The sequence below is a fragment of the Scyliorhinus torazame genome, chromosome 5 (assembly GCF_047496885.1).
Source record: "Scyliorhinus torazame isolate Kashiwa2021f chromosome 5, sScyTor2.1, whole genome shotgun sequence".
NCBI lineage: Eukaryota > Metazoa > Chordata > Chondrichthyes > Carcharhiniformes > Scyliorhinidae > Scyliorhinus > Scyliorhinus torazame.
In genome coordinates this window covers 104,904,163-104,920,324 of record NC_092711.1, presented here as the reverse complement: position 1 = coordinate 104,920,324, position 16,162 = coordinate 104,904,163, and the positions used below count along the sequence as shown (strand labels likewise).

The 16,162-nt window shown below is 51.7% G+C and overlaps 1 pseudogene; it reads right to left on the bottom strand.

Moving 5' to 3' along the window:
* Positions 1–6,562: 6,562 nt before the first annotated feature.
* On the bottom strand, positions 6,563–15,722 carry LOC140417833 (uncharacterized; annotated as a pseudogene).
* Positions 15,723–16,162: the final 440 nt, after the last annotated feature.

The following is a 16,162-nucleotide window of genomic DNA, read 5'->3' as shown; positions in this document are numbered from 1 at the left end:
TTCCTCCGGGTGCTCCGGTTTACTCCCACAAGTCCCGAAAGATGTGCTGTTAGGTAATTTGGACATTCTCAATTCTCCCTCTGTGTACCCGAACAAGCGCCAGAATATGGCGACTAGGGGCTTTCCACAGTAACTTCTTGCAGTGTTATTGTAAGCCTACCTGTGACAATAATAAAGATTATTATTATTATATTCAATCTAGTTATTGGATTTTTCATTTTGTACAGTTTAGTCTCCATGATAGCACAGATATTGTCTTTACTTCTTCATTTCCAGTCAATTTAATATTTGTTTCCTCCAACCAATCCAGAACATCATATGGACCTTCTCAATGAGGCTCCCAGTCCCACCACTTTCAACAATGTTTGTAACAATGGGCGGCATGGTAGCACAGTGGTTAGCACTGTTGCTTCACAGCACCAGGCACCCGGGTTTGATTTCCGGCTTGGGTCACTGTCTGTGCAGAGTTTGCACGTATTCCCTGTGTCTGCGTGGGTTTCCTCCGAGTGCTCTGGTTTTGTCCCACAAAAGTCCGGAAAGACTTGTTAGATGAATTGGACATTCTGAATTCTTACTCTGTGTACGCGGACAGGCGCCAGAATGTGGCGAAGAGGGGATTTTCACCGTAACATCATTGCAATGTTAATGTAAGCCTACTTTAAAAAAAAAATGTTTATTCAAATTTTCCAACAGAATTTTTAACAAACCCCCTCCCCCCAATAGCAAAACGAAAGAAACACAAGTCAAAAATTATACAAAACTTATACATTGGGTTTCCCCCATATACAGTAACCCCCCCCAATGACATTCAAACGTACCCATAGGGAAGCCCCCCCCCACCCCCACCCACCCACCCGAATTCCTCCCCCCCCGAAAGAGACCCCCCACCCTTGGGTTGCTGCTGCAGCTGACCTCCTCCTAACACTCTGCGAGATAGTCTAGGAACAGTTGCCACCACCTGAAGAACCCCTGCACAGACCCTCGTAAGGCAAACTTTATCCTCTCCAGCTTAATGAACCCTGCCATGTCATTTATCCAGGCTTCCACACTGGGGGCTTTGCGTCCTTCCATAATAGCAAGATCCTCCGCCGGGCTACCAGGGACGCAAAGGCCAGGATACCGGCCTCTTTCGCCTCCTGCACTCCCGGCTCGTCCGTTACCCCAAATAATGCCAACCCCCAACTCGGCTTGACCCGGGCTTTCACCACCTTGGACATAATCCTCGCGAAACCCCTCCAAAACCCATCCAGTGTCGGGCATGACCAGAACATGTGGACGTGATTCGCCGGGCTTCCCGAGCACCTCCCACATCTGTCCTCCACCCCAAAGAACCTACTCAACCTCGCCCCTGTCATATGCGCTCTGTGAGTAACCTTGAATTGTATTAGGCTGAGCCTGGCGCAAGAGGAGGAAGAATTAACCCTACTCAGGGCATCAGTCCACAGACCCTCATCTATCTCCTCCCCAAGCTCCTTTTCCCACTTGCCCTTTAACTCCTCTACCGAGGCCTCCTCTTCTTTCAGCTCCTGGTAGCTCGCCAAAACCCTGTCTTCTCCAACCCATACACCCGAAATCACCCTGTCCTGAATCCCCTGTGCCGGGAGCAGCGGGAATTCCCTCACCTGCCGCCTCACAAACGCCCTCACTTGCATATACCTGAAAGCATTTCCCGGGGGTAACCCAAACTTCTCCTCCAATGCCCCTAGGCTCGCAAACGTCCATCTATAAACAGGTCCCCCCATTCTTCTAATCCCTGCCCGATGCCAGCTCCGAAACCCCCCATCCACCCTTCTCAGGACGAATCGCTGGTTCTCCCGAATCGAGGACCAAATCGAGGCTCCCACCTCGCCCCTGTGTCGTCTCCACTGCCCCCAGATCTTCAACGTCGCCGCCACGACCGGACTCGTGGTGTACCTCGTCAGCGAGAGCAGCAGTGGTGCCAGCGCCCTCAGGCTCGTGCCCACACAGGACGCCATCTCCAACCTCTTCCACACCGCCCCCTCTACCTCCATTACCCACTTATGGATCATCGCCACATTGGCAGCCCAATGATAGCCGCACAAATTTGGCAGCGCCAGCCCTCCCCTGTCCCTACTACGCTCCAAAAACACCCTCTTTACCCTTGGGGTCTTATTTGCCCACACGAAACCCATGATGCTCCTACCTACCCGTTTGAAAAAGGCCTTGGGAATCATAATGGGAAGGCACTGGAACACAAAGAGAAACCTCGGGAGGACCATCATTTTAACCGACTGTACCCTGCCCGCTAGCGAGAGTGGCAGCACATCCCATCTTTTGAAATCCTCCTCCATCTGCTCCACCAACCGCGTCAAATTGAGCTTGTGCAGGGCCCCCCAACTCCCAGCCACTTGGATCCCTAAGTACCGTAAGCTCCTTTCCGCCCTCTTCAACGGTCGGTCGTCTATCCCCTTTTCCTGGTCCCCTGGATGCACCACAAAGAGCTCACTTTTCCCTACATTGAGCTTATACCCCGAGAAGTCCCCAAACTCCCTTAGGATCCGCATGACCTCCGCCATCCACTCCACTGGATCTGCCACATACAGCAACAGGTCGTCCGCATCCAGCGACACCTGATGTTCCTCTCCCCCTCGGACCAGTCCCCTCCATTTCCTGGACTCACTTAGTGCCATGGCCAGAGGCTCAATTGCCAATGCAAACAAGGGGGACAGGGGGCACCCCTGCCTCGTCCCTCGGTACAGCCGAAAGTACTCCAACCTCCGCCGATTCGTAGCCACACTCGCCACCGGGGCTCTATATAGCAACTGACCCAACTGATGAACCCCTCCCCAAACCCAAACCTCCGCAGCACTTCCCAAAGATACTCCCACTCCACCCTGTCGAAGGCCTTCTCTACGTCATTAGCTGCCACTACCTCCGCTTCTCCCTCCACCGAGGGCATCATGGTCACATTGAGGAGCCTCCGCACATTAGTGTTTCGCTTCCTGCCCTTTACAAATCCCGTCTGGTCCTCATGAATCACCCCCGGGACACAGTCCTCAATTCTCGTAGCCAGCACTTTTGCCAGCAACTTAGCATCCACATTGAGGAGTGAGATCGGTCTATACGACCCACATTGCAGTGGGTCCTTGTCCCGCTTCAGGATCAGCGAGATCAGCGCCCCGGACATTGTCGGGGGCAGGGTCTCCCCTCTCCCTTGCCTTATTGAAAGTCCTCACTAGCAATGGGCCTCGCAGGTCTGCGTATTTCCTGTAAAACTTGACCGGGAACCCATCTGGCCCCGGGGCCTTCCCCGTCTGCATGCTCCCCAATCCTTTAACCAGCTCCTCCAGCCCAATTGGCGCCCCTAAACCAGCCACCTCCTGCTCCTCCACCCTCGGGAACCTCAGCTGATCCAAAAATCGTTGCATCCCCTCTTCCCCGGCTGGGGGCTCAGATCTGTACAGATCCCCATTGAAGTCCCTAAATACCTCGTTTATTCTCACCGCACTCCGCACCGTATTCCCCCCGCTATCCTTAACCCCACCTATCTCCCTCGCTGCCTCCCTCTTACGAAGCTGGTGTGCCAGCATCCGACTCGCCTTCTCCCCATACTCATACGTCGCCCCCTGCGCTTTCCTCCACTGTGCCTCTGCTTTCCCTGTGGTCAACAGGTCAAACTCCGCCTGGAGGTTCTGTCACTCCCTGAGTAGCCCCTCCTCGGGGGCCTCTGCATATCTCCTGTCCACCCTTAAGATCTCCCCCACCAACCTCTCCCTCTCCCTGCCCTCTCTCTTCTCCCTGTGGGCCCTAATGGAGATTAGCTCTCCCCTGACCACCGCCTTCAGCGCCTCCCAGACTACCCCCACCTGTACCTCCCCGTTGTCGTTGGCCTCCAAATATCTTTCAATGAACCCCCGCACCCGCCCACACACCTCCTCATCCGCCAATAATCCCACATCAAGATGCCACAGCGGGCGCTGGTCCCTCTCCTCTCCTAACTCCAGCTCCAACCAGTGCGGGGCGTAGTCTGAGATGGCTATAGCCGAATACTCCGTTCACTGCACTTTCGGGATTAGCGCCCTACTCAAAATAAAGAAATCTATCTGGGAGTAGGCTCTATGGATGTGGGAAAAGAATGAAAATTCCCTGGCCAGGGGCCTGACAAACCTCCATGGATCCACTCCCCCATCTGGTCCATAAAACCCCTCAGCACCTTGACCGCAGCCGGCCTCTTACCCGTCTTGGACCGAGAGCGATCCAGTGCTGGGTCCAGCATCGTGTTGAAACCCCCCCCCCCCATTATCAAGCTTCCTACCTTCAGGTCCGGAATCCGACCCAGCATGCGTTTCATAAATCCGGCATCATCCCAATTCGGAGCATATACGTTTACCAGTACCACCCGCACCCCCTGCAACCTACCGCTCACCATCACATATCGACCTCCATTATCCACTACAATATTCAGTGCCTCAAACGACACCCGCTTCCCCACCAGTAGTGCAACCCCTCTGTTCTTCGCATCCAGCCTAAAATGGAATACCTGTCCTACCCATCCCTTTCTCAGCCTAACCTGATCTGCCACCTTCAAATGTGTCTCCTGGAGCATAACCACTTCTGCCTTCAGTCCGTTTAAGTGCGCAAACACCCGGGCCCTCTTGACCGGCCCGTTCAGGCCCATCACATTCCAAGTTATCAGCCGGATTGGGGGGCTGCTCACCCCCTCCCCCTCCTGCCGACTAGCCATCTCCTTTTCTAGGCCAGCCACGTGCCCGCGCCTCCCGCACCCTCCAGTCCCCCAGACGGCGGACCCCCGCCCCGACCACCTCTCCTACTTCCAGCTCCCCTTTGGCCAATGCAGCAGCAACCCTATACCCCCCTCCCCCGCTAAATTCACATCTAGCCCTTTTGCTCCCCCCATAACACTCCCGTAAGTCAGCTGATTCCTGCTGACCCCGGCCTCTCCCACCTTTCCATCGACCCCCCCCCAGTGTGAGAATCCCCCCCCCCCCCGGCAGTCAGTTTGCGCTCCTCCCCAACACCGCCCCCCCCCCCCACCCCCCGTCCTTCCCTAGCGCGGGAAAAAGCCCGCGCTTTCCTGAGCCGGCCCCGCCCCCTCTGGCGCAGCTCCTTTTGCGGCCTTACCCCAATTCCCCATCCCCGGGCCTCCACTCCCCCTCTTCCTTCGTGGAGGTCTGCCCCTCCAACACCGACGCCCACACTCTCCCGATCAAATCCCTTCACCCATCCCCCTCCAGCACCCAAACCAAAGGAACATTCCCTAAACGTAATAAACACCATATGCACAGTAAACATCCCCCCACAACAAACCCTCAATTTGAGTTCAACTTTTCAGTCCGTAGAAAGTGCCATGCATCATAAGGCGTTTCAAAATAGTGGTGCCGATCCTGGAACGTGACCCACAATCGCGCTGGCTGCAGCATACCGAACTTCATCCCGTTCCGATGGAGCACCGCGTTAGCCCGATTGAAACCAGCTCTCTTTTTTGCCACCTCTGCACTCCAGTCCTGGTAGATTCGGATCTCCGTGTTCTCCCACCTGCTGCTCCGCTCTTTCTTGGCCCATCTCAGGACACACTCTCTGTCCATAAAGCGGTGAAACCTCAGCACTACAGCCCTTGGCAGCTCGTTGGCCTTGGGTCTCCTTGCTAGGACCCAGTGAGCCCCATTTTGCTCCAGGGGCCTCGGGAAGGCTCCCGCGCCCATCAGCGAATTGAGCATCGTGCTCACATATGCCCCAGCATCGGGCCCCTCCACTCCTTCAGGGAGACCCAGAATCCGAAGATTCTTCCTCCTCGACCTATTCTCCAGGTCCTCAAATCTTTCCGCCCCCCTCTTGTGCAGTGCCTCGTGCGCCTCCACCTTCACCGCCAGGCCCAAGATCTCATCCTCGTTCTCCGAGGCTTTTTGCCGCACCTCCCGGATCGCCGCCCCTTGGGCCTTCTGGGTCTCCACTGGCTTCTCAATCGCCGCCTTCATTGGCGCCAGCATTTCTGTCTTCAGCTCCTCAAAGCAGCGTTTAAGAAACTCCTGCTGCTCCTGCGACCACTGCGCCCATGCTGCTTGGTCTCCACCCGCTGCCATCTTGTTTTTCCTCCCTCGCACTTTTTGCTGCTCCAAGATCACTTTTTTCACCGCTCCACTCCTGGTCCAATCCATATAATATCGGGGGGACCTTGCTGTCACCTTTCCATACTGGGAGCCGTCGAACAATTGCCGTTGGGGCCCCTCTAGAGAGCCCAAACGTCCGTTCCCGGCGAGAGCTGCCGAACGCGCGACCTACCTAGGCATAGCCGCAACCGGAAGTCACCCGAGCCCTCTTAACCGGCCGATTCAGCCCTCTTAATATTTCATGTGGTCAGCCTAGTCGGGAGGTTTTCCGCCTCTCCCACCCCCCTCCCCCCCAAGCCGATCACCCTTCTTAAGCCAGCCTCCAGCTCGCGTCCCTCGCCTCCGAGGGCCCGCCCTCCCCTTTGTCTCCCAGCAACAGTTTCTCCTCGGTCAGCAGAGCAGCTCCCTCTCCCCCCCACCCCACTATTAGCAACACCACAATCCCAACCCCCCCTGAACAAACTTACCACCTGCTCACCCACCGCTGCACTTCCGTGAGCTAGCCTGGTGACCCCCGTCCATGGCGCCAGACATCCTATCCCCTCCCCACTCCGCTCGAACATACATATTCAAAACATCACAGTCCCCAATAAACACAGTCGTAAAAATCCCTCCACCCACTGAAACAAAGTTAACTTACAAATCTGAGCAACGGCCTAAAAACCTGTTCCAGAGAGCACTGCATATACAGATCAAAACTAAGAAAGCTTTAACAGAATCGATACCGCAATACCCTCCCCCAAGGTTCAATGTCCTCAACCCCCTGCCAGCCTTTTGGCTTTGATAAAGTCCATCGCTTCATCCGGCGATTCAAAGTAAAGTTCCTGGTTCTCATACTTGACCCACAGACGCACTGGGTATAACATCCCAAACTTCACCCCCTTCTTGAAGAGGGCCGATTTTACCCTATTGAATCCAGCTCGTCTTTTAGCCAGTTCCATGCCCAGGTCCTGGTAAATGCGCAACTCACAGTTCTCCCACTTGCAGCTCCGTGTCTGCTTGGCCCACCGCAAAATCCGCTCCTTGTGCAGGAACCGGTGCATTCGCACCCGGATCGCCCTCGGAGGTTCATTCGCTCGGGGCCTCCTCGCAAACGCTCGATGCGCCCTGTCCACTTCCAAGGGTCGAGAAAACGCCCCATCTCCCATCAACTTTTCCAGCAAACTTGTCACATATGCCCTTGCGTCCGACCCCTCACTGCATCCGGGAGGCCGTCGATCCTCAGGTTCTGTCTCCGGGACCTGTTCTCCAGGTCCTCCTGCAATCTTTTCTCGTGGTCCCTTATCAGCCCCACTTCCGCCTCCAACGCGGTTAAATGGTCTTCGTGCTCGGACACCTTCTGGATCGCCAGTCCGTGGGCTTCCAGCCCCTGTTCCACCCGATCAATCGTTGCCTTAATCAGGTCTAACCCTTCCTTCATGTGCTTGGCGAAGCTCTCCTGAATGAACTCCACCCGCTGTACCATTGACCACTGTGCCACCAAACCGGAATCCTGCGCCTCCGCCATGCTTTCCCGTGCTGCAGGTTCTACAGTCACCTTCGCTGCTCAACTAATTCTTCTTATACGACCACTTCTGGTCCACGGCTCCATATACTGGTGGAGGATTTCTCCTCACTGTCTCACTCTCCACCGATGTTTCTAATAAAATTCCGGAAAATCAGGAGAAAAGTTCCAAAAGGTCCGTCACGAGCGGAAGTTAGCAAATGCGTGACCTCCTCCGACACCATGGCCGCCACCAGAAGTCACAAGGATGAAATGTAGAGACAGTTTGGTCTGGTGGGCTCGTGGAAGGGAGGGAAGCAGCAGAGGGAGCTGATCAGATTTACTCAATCTCAGTCACAAAGATGCTCCACAAGCTCCTCACACTTCTTGTTGGAGGTGAGGATGGAAGAGACAGGGAAGAGCGAGAGTACTTCAAAAGGAACTAACTTGTGTCAGAGATATTAAAAGTTTCAGCACTCTGCGTATTTCACACAAATCTTATTTGACTTTTAGCCAGAATATTAGCCCCTGTAAATGGGCTGGAGTTTGTTATCAGCAGAAAGAGACCCAAATGAATATGGTTCAGTCCTGAATGTGAGGAACAGCAAAATCCAATCACTGTGGTTACTTGTGGCCTCGTTGATGTCTCAGCAGGTGGTATGAAGTGGTGAATCTCTTTCCACACTCGGAGCAGGGGAACGGTCCCTCTCCAGTGTGAATTCGCTGGTGTATGGACAGAGTAGATGACTGAGTGAATCCCTTCCCACACTTGGAGCAGGTGAATGGCCTCTCCCCAGTGTGAATTCGCTGGTGCTTCTGCAGGTTGAATGACTCAGTGAACCCCTTCCCACACTCGGAGCAGGTGAATGCCCTCTCCCCAGTGTGAGTTCACTGATGTACAGTGAGGTGAGATGATCGTCTGAACCCAGTCCCGCAGTGAGAGCACCTGAACCGTCTCTCGTCAGTGTGAACACGTTGATGGAGCATCAGGTCCCCAGAACTTTTATAGTACTTCCCGCAGTCTGGACATTGAAACGGTCTCTCATCAGTGTGAACTCGCTGGTGCTTCTGCAGGTCAGATGACCGAGTGAATCCCTTCCCACACTTGGAGCAGGCAAATGGCCTCTCCCCAGTGTGAATTCGCTGGTGTGTCTGCCTGGGGGATGAGTGAGTGAATCCCTTCCCACACTGGGAGCAGGTGAATGGTCTCTCCCCAGTGTGAATTCGCTGATGTACAGTGAGGTGAGATGATCGTCTGAACCCAGTCCCGCAGTGAGAGCACCTGAACGGCCTCTCGTCAGTGTGAACACATTGATGGCTCATCAGTTCCTCAGAACTTTTATAGCTCTTCCCGCAGTCTGGACATTGAAACAGTCTCTCATCAGTGTGAACTCGCCGGCGTCTCAGCAGGCCGGATGACTGAATGAATCCCCTCCCACACTTGGAGCAAGTGAATGGTCTCTCTCCAGTGTGACTGCGTCGGTGAGTTTCCAGCTTGGATGGGGAAATAAACCCTTTCCCACAGTCCGCACATTTCCACGGTTTCTCCTCAGTGTAACTGCATTTGTGGCTTGTGAGGCCTGATGATCGACTGAATCCTCGTCCACACACACAACACGTGTACGGTTTCTCCCCACTGTGAACAATGCTTTTTCCTTCCAGTTTCAAAATCCGCTGATATTCAGGATATGATAAATAGAGGACTCTGTCAGATCCTGATGTGATGCTTGGTTTGAGTTTCCGGACTTGGAAGCCTCCCCTTCGAACACCCTGTGAAACTGATTGAAAACAGAAAATAGGGAGTGAGAGAGAACCCACAAAAACACAAAGGCAGGTTGTGAAATTTAGCTGAATGAATCTGGTCATTTGTGGGGCCGGCACTGGGAAAAAGTGACCATGAAAACTGCTGGATTGTCATAAAAACACAACTGGCCTTTTTGGGAGGAGAGAGAAAGAGCTGAAGAGGGATTTTGTATATCTACAAGACATAATAAGAGAGTAGTAGGCAAAACAAATTCGATCTTGAGCTTCATAAACAGTAATATTGATAAAGAAACTATGCTTCCAGTGACACAGTGATTAGCATTGCTGCGTAACAGCGCCAGAGACCTGCGTTCAATTCCAGCCATGGTGACTGTCTGTGTGGAATTTGCACTTTCTCCCTATGTCTGCGTGGGTTTCCACCTGGTGCTCGGTTTCCTCCAACAATCCAAAGAAGAACAAGTTACTTGGATTGGCCTTGATAAATTGCCCCTTAATGTCCAGGGATGGGTAGGTTAGATGAGGCTATGGGGTTACAGGGACAGGGTAGGGGTGTGGGCCTAGGCAGGGTGTCCTTTCAGAGAATCAGTGCAGACTCGATGGGCCAAAGGGCCTCCTGCTCTGTAGGATCAGCCCCACATTGGGTGGATCTACGGGTTAGTATGGAGAGAGGGCAGCGTCCGTTATGGAGGTTGGATGTGGGACTATTCGCAGATGAGGAGGTCTGTGGGCGGGTGAGCAAGTCCATCCAGAACGATCTGGAAATAAATGATACAGGGGAAGTCTCGGCAGCAGCGGTGTGGGAAGCACTGAAGGCAGTGGTTGGAGGGAATTAATTTTGATATGGGCCCATAGAGAAAAGGTGGAACGAGCAGGGAGGGATAGATTGGTTAGGGAGATACTCCAGGTGGATAGGAGATATGCGGAAGCCCCGGATGGGGGGTTATTGAAGGAGCGGTGGAGGTTACAGAATAGAGTTTGGGCTGTTGTCTACGGGGAAAGCGGTGGAACAACTGAGAAAGGCAAAGGGAGCGGTGTATGAGTTTGGGGAAAAGGCCAATAGAATGTTAGCGAACCAGCTGAGGAAAAGGGAGGCAGCCAGGGAGCTAGGGAGAGTAAAGAACAGAGGTGGGAATGCGGTCCTGGACCCAGTGGGGGTGAATGAGGTGTTTAAGGACTTTTATAGCAAGTTATCCGAGTCGGAACCCCCGGCTGGGTTGGAGGGGTGAGGCAGTTCTTGGGTCAGTTGAGGTTCCCGAGGGTGGAGGAAGAACTGGTGGAAGGGCTGGGAGCCCCAATTGAAATTGAGGACATAATGGAGGGGCTGGAGGTCATGCAGTTGGGCAAGGTCCCAGGGCCTGACGTCTACCTGGTGAAATTCTACAAGAAGTTCTCGGAGATATTGGGCCCACTGCTGGTGAGGGCATTTAATGAGGCAAGGGAGCGGGGAGTCCTTCCCCCAACAATGTCGCAAGCCTCAATCTCATTGATTCTGAAACGGTAGAAGGACCCTGAGCAATGCGGGTCATACAGACCAATCTCCCTATTGAATTGGATGCCAAACTGCTGGCTAAGATATTGGCCACAAGGATAGAGGACTGTGCCCCAGGGGTGGTAGGGGAAGACCAGATGGGATTTGGAAAGGGCTAGGAACTCACGGCTAATGTTAGAAGGCTCTTAAACGTTATCATGATGCCCTCAGAGGGAGAAGGCCTTTTGTCGGGTGGAGTGGAATTACTATTATTATTAGACAACAACCTATCTGATATTCCAATTTTGGTGTGCATTACTCTGTTACTGTTATCATTAGACAATAATAGGAGGGCAAGATGCAAGGTAGCATTGATATTTTGAAGTTTCTGTGTTACAATGAGTGTCACTGGGAGGTGTGTGATAAAATAGGAATGGAAACATCATGACAAAGGGTGGCACGGTGGCAGTGGTTAGCACTGCTGCCTCACGGTGCTGAGGACCCAGGTTCGTTCCCGGCCCTGGGTCACTGCCATGTGGAGTTTGCACATTCTCCCCGTTTCTCCATGGGTCTCACCCCCACAACCCAAAGATGTGCAGGCCAGATGGATTGGCCACTCTTTTGAGGACCACCAACAAAATAGAACAAAGGAAACAAACTTAGGGACAAAGCAAAAAGGGCCGCTCCAGTTAGGGGCACTGCCAAATGTAACAAAGATCAGCAGAAACTTAAAAACATCGAATGAGAGTGCATTTAAAGGGGTCAATAAAGCACCCCAACCCCTGCGGTGCCCACCGGGCATGGAAGGCTTTGATGGTGCCCATGGACACTGCATGCTCCCTTTCTAGGGCACCCTGCTGCGAATGTAGCCGCGGAAAAGGAGTAAATAGTCTGATCGGATGACCCCCTCGGTCGCCAGCTGCCTGGACCTACAACTGATGCGCTTCGCCAGGCCCAGAGCAGGTGCACAAGGAGGTAAGTGGCGCTGGTTCACGAGGTCTTTGGCCCAAGTTGGACTCAGCAAAAACACAGTCCGTGCTGCAACCCTGGAACGACCACCCAATAGAATCCACCTCCTCCCTGCTGGTGTGTGGAGTCTTCAGTCCGGGAGGGGGCTCAGCAAACACACTGCCCACTCGATCCCTCTGCCCTGGAACAAGCACACTGGTAAGAATAAGGAGGATTTTGTCCTTGCTGAAGGCAGATGTTATCAGTTGGGAAGACTGGGCCTGGCCCTCAACCCGGGAGAGGCCCAGCAAACAAGCAGTCCAAAGGGCTTTACTCCCATCTTGTTTTTGAAGTTACCTCCTTGTTGTTGTCCTTCTCTCCTCTCTCCGTCCTTCTCTCCCCTCTCCTTCCTCCAGGCAGCAACAAGCACTGGACACAGGCAGAAAACTGAGCAACAGCAGCAGCAATAGAGAGAGAGAGAGAGAGAGAGAGCAGCAACAGCAGCAGCCACTCTGCACCACAGCAACAACTTCACAACACCAAAGTCTGCACTGGGAGTGCCAGCTTCGGATTGGCCATGCTAAATTGCCCCTTAATTGGAAACAAATAATTGGGTACTCTAAATTTATCATAAAAAATAATAATAATAATACTCACCTCTGTCACAATTTCAGTGTTTCCAAGTTTACAATCTCCTGCTGCAACCTTTGGCTGGAAAGATATCAGAAGCTTTGGAAGCAGCTGTCAAAGGAAATTACAATGGTCAGAAATGTTAGTCGAGGTTAGAAATTAAGATCAGACAAACATTTATCTTGGTTTGAGTTTGCTGGGTGTAAATCCTCTCCTAACCCCCGGTAAAAGGAGTTTTCAAAATCCATCACTCTTCGAGTCCAGGATAGAAGTTCCAAACATTCTTTCCCCCTGTTGCCAGTCCCAGGATTACTTTAAAAAAAAAAAATTCAGAGTACCCAATTCATTTTTTCCAATTAAGGGACAGTTTAGCGTGGCCAATCCACCTACCCTGCACATCTTTGGGTTGTGGGGGTGAAACCCATGCAAACACGGGGAGAATGTGCAAACTCCACATGGACAGTGACTCAGAGCCAGGATCGAACCTGGGACCTCGGTGCCGTGAGACAGCAGTGCTCATGTCCCAGGATTACTTAATGAGGGTTTTACTTGCTTTGCAGGCAGTTCAGTGAAGTTTCACTAGTCTGATTTCTGGGATGGGAGAGTTTGTTTTATGGAGCAAGATTGAGCCTGATTGGTCTGTACCCGATGAAGTTTAGAAGAATGAGAGGTGATCTTATTGAAACATCTAAAATTCTGAGTGGTTTTGATGAAACAATATTTTCCCATGTGGGGATTCAAGAACTAAGGGGGACAGTTTAAAGATAAGAATTCTCCAATTTGACACTGAGATAAGCAGAAATGTCTTCCCTCAGAGGGTCATCAGTCTGTGGATAAAAGCAAATTACTGCGGATGCTGGAATCTGAAACAAAAACAGAAAATACTGGACAATCTCAGCAGGTCTGACAGGATCTGTGGAGAGAAAAGGGAGCTAACGTTTTGAGTCGATGACTTCGTCAAAGCTGAATTCGTGGAATTCTTTCCCAGAGAGCAGTGGCGCTGGGTCACTGAATATACTCAAAGCTGCGTTGGTGTTTTTTAATCTACTGGACAGTCAAACGTTTTGGGTGCAGACAGGAAAATGTAATTAATGGCACATTCGGATCAGCGTTTCTTGAATGGCAGAGCAGTGTCAATAGGCCGAATGGCCTACTCCTGCTGCTAATTCTGATGTTATTCTTCTGTTCTTCGGATTGCTACGCATGGAAGTAGCACCTCACCCCTCTGGAGGGGCCTGTCAATCATCGAGACAATGATTTTCTCTCCTGGTCACCAGGATCCTGAAGCACCACCTCTGACACGTCATCAAGATGACCCCTCAGCCGCGCCGCTAAACAAAGATGGCGGCCGTGGAACTGGGCCTAATACCAGATAAAAGCACCGCAGCTGCAAACGCGGGATTTGCAGGGTGTTTTTCCGGCCTTGTGACCAGCAGAGGGTGTTTATGAAGCCTTCACTCCCTCCCCACCCCGACTCCCGGCTCCATTCCTCCCTCCACCTCACCACCCAAAACAGCTGCTCCCGCAATCGCAGACCTCCGAGCAAAGTGACACTGCGCATGCTCCAGATACAACCCAACATTGCATCTGCGCACTGGGCTCCGTGGAATGAATAGGGCACATTCGCAGACGCAGGGAATGTTGGGTAATAGCCGCACCATTGAAACAGTTAATACAAAATAACTTGGTCACCAATTGCGAAAATAATCAAACAATTTATTGTCAATGGGTATTCTGCTATTCTCCATTTCTCAAATGCTGTTCTCCTGTGGAACAATGCAGAACTTAAAGGTTTTTATCCCCAATGTGTCCTTCCTCTCTCCTCCCAGAAGATCCAAACTCTTGCTGGGTTCAATTCCAGAATCAATAATTCCTGCATCTTCTTCCATCTTGCTCGTCATATGTTCAGTGTTTTCTAGAATGATCCAACACAATGGAAGTCACTCGGCACAAAGTGTGAGGTTGTCCATTTTGGAAGGACAAATATGAATGCGGAATACAGGATTAACGGTAGGATTCTTGGCAATGTGGAGGAGCAGAGAGATCTTGGGGTCTATGTTCATACATCTTTGAAAGTTGCCATTCAAGTGGATAGAGCTGTGAAGAAGGCCTATGGTGTGCTGGTGCTCATTAACAGAGGGATTGAATTTAAGAGCTGTGAGGTGATAATGCAGCTGTACAAAACCTTGGTAAGGCCACATTTGGAGTACTGTGTGCAGTTCTGGTCGCCTCATTTTAGGAAGGATGTGGAAGCTTTGGAAAAGGTGCAAAGGAGATTTACCAGGATGTTGCCTGGAATGGAGAGTAGGTCTTATGAGGAAAGGCTGAGGGTGCTAGGCCTTTTCTCATTGGAACGGAGAAGGATGAGGGGCGACTTGATAAGGGTTTATAAGATGATCAGGCGAATAGATGAGTAGACAGTCAGAGACCTTTTCCCGGGTGGAACAAACCATTACAAGGGGACATAAATTTAAGGTGAATGTTCGAAGATATAGGGGGATGTCAGAGGTGGGTTCTTTACCCAGAGAGTAGTGTGGGCATGGAATGCACTGTCTGTGGAAGTAGTTGAGTCGGCAAAATTAGGGACCTTCAAGCAGCTATTGGATAGGTACATGGATTACGGTAGAATGATATTGTGTAGATTAATTTATTCTTAATGTTAGCACGGTAGCATTGTGGATAGCACAATTGCTTCACAGCGCCAGGATCCCAGGATCGATTCCGGCTTGGGTCACTGTCTGTGCGGAGTCTGCACATCCTCCCCGTGTGTGCGTGGGTTTCCTCCGGGTGCTCCGGTTTCCTCCCACAGTCCAAAGATGTGCAGGTTAGGTGGATTGGCCATGATAAATTGCCCTTAGTGTCCAAAATTGCCCTTAGTGTTGGGTGGGGTTACTGGGTTATGGGGATAGGGTGGAGGTGTTGACCTTGGGTAGGGTGCTCTTTCTAAGAGCCGGTGCAGACTCGACAGGCCGAATGGCCTCCTTCTGCACTGTAAATTCTATGATAATCTGTGATTAATCTAGGACAAAGGTTTGGCACAACATCGTAGGCTGAAGGGCCTGTTCTGTGCTGTATTTTTCTATGTTCTATCATATCTGTACTGACTTTGTGCAAGAGCTACCACTTTTCCTGGTTAAATTCCATTTGCGACAGTTCTGCCCCCATATGACCAGCCCATCTGTATCATCCCGTGATTTAAGGCTTTTGTCCTCGCTAGTTACCACACCAACAATTTTCCATCTGCAAACTTATTGATCATACCTCCTACCTTCACGTATTTCAAATCCTCGATTTTATATATAATTACTATTGGTGGCTGAGGATGCACCAGGATATCCATCAGCACCTAAACCTGCGATTCCTTCCTGCGAGACATTCGAGAGTTTCAATAACTCTGGAGAAACAATGCTGAAAAAGCTGATGTTCTGGTCAAGGCTAATAACTGGGTGTTGCCTTGCCTGTATCTGAATTTACTCCACTCCTGTTCATTCTCCACTTATGTAATAAGCATTGATTGTAATGACTGGGAAGAGGTTGCTGCCAATCAGTCACTACCGTGACAATGTGAGCATCAAACAGCATCATTAGGGTGGCATGGTAGCACAGTGGTTAGCACTGTTGCTTCACAGCACCAGGGTGCCGGGTTCGATTCCCGCTTGGGTCACTGCCTGTGCAGTCTGTACGTTCTCCCCGAAAGACATGCTTGTTAGGTGAATTGAACATTCACCTGAACAGGCGCCGGAGTGTGGCGACTAGGGGATTTTCAAGTAACTTCATTGC